We start from the raw sequence: 2775 nt of genomic DNA, 5'->3' as shown, positions 1-2775 counted from the left end.
AATACATTTCACGTCTCAAACCTTAAGAAGTGTCTTGCAAAGGAAGATCTCACCATTCCTCTTGAAGAAATCCATGTCGACGAGAAACTACAATTCATCGAAGAACCAATCGAAATCATGGATCGTGAAGTTAAACGGCTCAAGCAGAGCAACATACCGATCGTTAAGGTTCGTTGGAATGCTCGAAGGGGTCCTGAGTTTACTTGGGAACGAGAGGATCAGATGAAACAAAAGTATCCACACTTGTTTCTCGATGACGCAAAATAGGTACAATTTTAAAATTTCAGGACGAAATTTATTTAACGGGTAGGTACTGTAATGACCCGCACTTTTTCGATCGTTCTATACTTATAAAATTAATATTTATATAAATTAAACCTTACCAACATGATAAGCAATCCAAATTGTTGAGACTTATGTTTTCGAAAAGAGTTTTACACAACGTTTGACCGTCTAGTTTGACCGATGATATCACGAACTGTACAATATATGATAATTATACGTTTGTGTATATATATGTATATATACATATTTAACATGATCTAAGAATGTTTTAATATCTTATTTTGTATTAATAACAATAAGTTATAAGTATATTTTGAAACTACTAACTTAAGTTTTCAAAACGATAACCATACGTAACGTTATTTGACATAAATACTTATAACATATAATGTTTATACATATATCGTATAAGTAATGTATTTAATCACTTTTAAAGACTTAAATACATAAAATCATATAAGTGTATTCACAAAAGATAGCTATATTTGAATCCTCATTCCATTTTTCACAAAATTTCTATACATATACCTAGAGTATTTGTACTCGTATCATACCTAGCTTCTATACGTATTTACTATTGGTATATACACATCAAATCACCACCTAACCAGCCCTTGTTACTACCCTAGGTATAAGGTAATTGCTTTTGAATGAATGTAAGACTAATTACAAAAATACAAACTAAAATTTTGTCCATGTATCCTTATGAAACACGTTTTTATGTAGTATATATGTATCATCATTTTCATTCATTTTAACTTCAAATTTCTTAAGCTAAACACACACTCTTTCTTAACCTTTGAACTCCATAACAATCCAGCAAGAAACCTTAAAGGTCTAGCCATAAAAACCTTACTTAAACACCATAAGAAAACCATACAAAAACACTTCAAGAAATCCTTCCAAGAACACAAACTTACTTCCAATCTTTCATCCACTTCCATCACCCTTTTGATTCTAGCTTCTTACTCCTCTTTTACAGCAATCTTGTCCAAGGAACTTGAGGTAGTAACTATGTTCATAACCTTATTCGATTCATATATATATAGCTATCTTATTTTGTGGTATAAAATTTTAACAACAAGAACATAGTTTGAATGTTTTCAAACTTGTTTGCAAACTAAATAGATCCTTCTAACTTAACTTTTAAAATACTTCAAGACCTGTAATATATCTTAAATATATGCTAATTTAACAAGGTTTAACTTGGTTTTTCAAAGAACACCTTAAAAAACTGTTTTTACGACGTCGGATTGCAACCGGGGGCTGTTTTGGGTTGGATAATTAAAAACCATCTTAAACTTTGAATTGGAGGTTTATTTTCTGGAAAAATGATTTTTACTATGAATATGATAACACATAAAAATTTCATGATTTAACTCAAAGTATAAGTATTTTTAGAAAAATAATCATTTAAGGTTGTTTACATGATGGAAAATGATTAACTTCATAAGTTTCACCAAAGTTTGACCTATGACCTGTGATTTCGAATACAAACTAAGGTATTTACAGTTCATAGTCTTAAAGAGGGACTCGATCCAAGGAAGTGGCAAGTTGAACCAACGAAAACGGAGTTGTAACGAAGAAACTATGACCAAAACGAAATCGGATATCCAAGACTAATTTAGCTACGTGATTAATTGGAAAAAAATTAAATAAATCACATCTTTCTAAAATAACATGATATTTTATATATATGTACTCATAATTTAATTTTATATGGTTCAGGATCACCTGTAAACAATACGAGAAGATTAATCATAAGATCTCATGATTGTACGCAACACGTCATTTGACAACACCGGTACTTTATGTACGCAACACGTCATTTGACAACACCGGTACCATGGGTCAAGATTAATCTCGACCAATACATATACGATGGGGGTTTTATTTATTTCATTGGGGGTTTATTAAACACCTAAAAATGAACCATTAAAATTGAATTACTAACATCGGACTGCTAACTACGGACTAAGAAATTATTAAAAGTATTAAAAGTATAATAAGTATATATATGTGACGATTGTTTTAAAAAGAAAAGGTATTGATATATTATATATGGATAGGTTCGTGATATCAACCGGAGACCAAGTCAAAATATATATATCTTCAAGGCAAAAGTGAGTATATAGTCCCACTTTTAAACTCTAAATATTTCGGGATGAGAATACATGTATTTTATGTTTTACAATATGGACACAAGTAACTGAAAAATATATTCTACGTTGAGTTGTACCACTGGCATACTTCCCTGTAGCTTGGTAACTAATATTTACAGCGGTATTGTAAACGCGAATCCTGTTGATAGATCTATCGGGCCTGACAACCCCAACCGGACTGGACGACCAGTATTCAACGGTTGCACAGTACTTCGTTTCGTGACTACACTTGGTACAGTGTAGTAAGATTTCATATTAAAGGGAATATGCGACGTGATTAATTGTTAAGTATGGTTACCAAGTGCTCAACCACTTAGAATATTTTTAT

The sequence above is a fragment of the Rutidosis leptorrhynchoides genome, chromosome 3 (genome assembly GCF_046630445.1).
Source record: "Rutidosis leptorrhynchoides isolate AG116_Rl617_1_P2 chromosome 3, CSIRO_AGI_Rlap_v1, whole genome shotgun sequence".
In the NCBI taxonomy this organism is placed as follows: domain Eukaryota; kingdom Viridiplantae; phylum Streptophyta; class Magnoliopsida; order Asterales; family Asteraceae; genus Rutidosis; species Rutidosis leptorrhynchoides.
The sequence above is the reverse complement of the archived record's forward strand: the minus strand, read 5'-3'. Positions refer to the sequence as shown.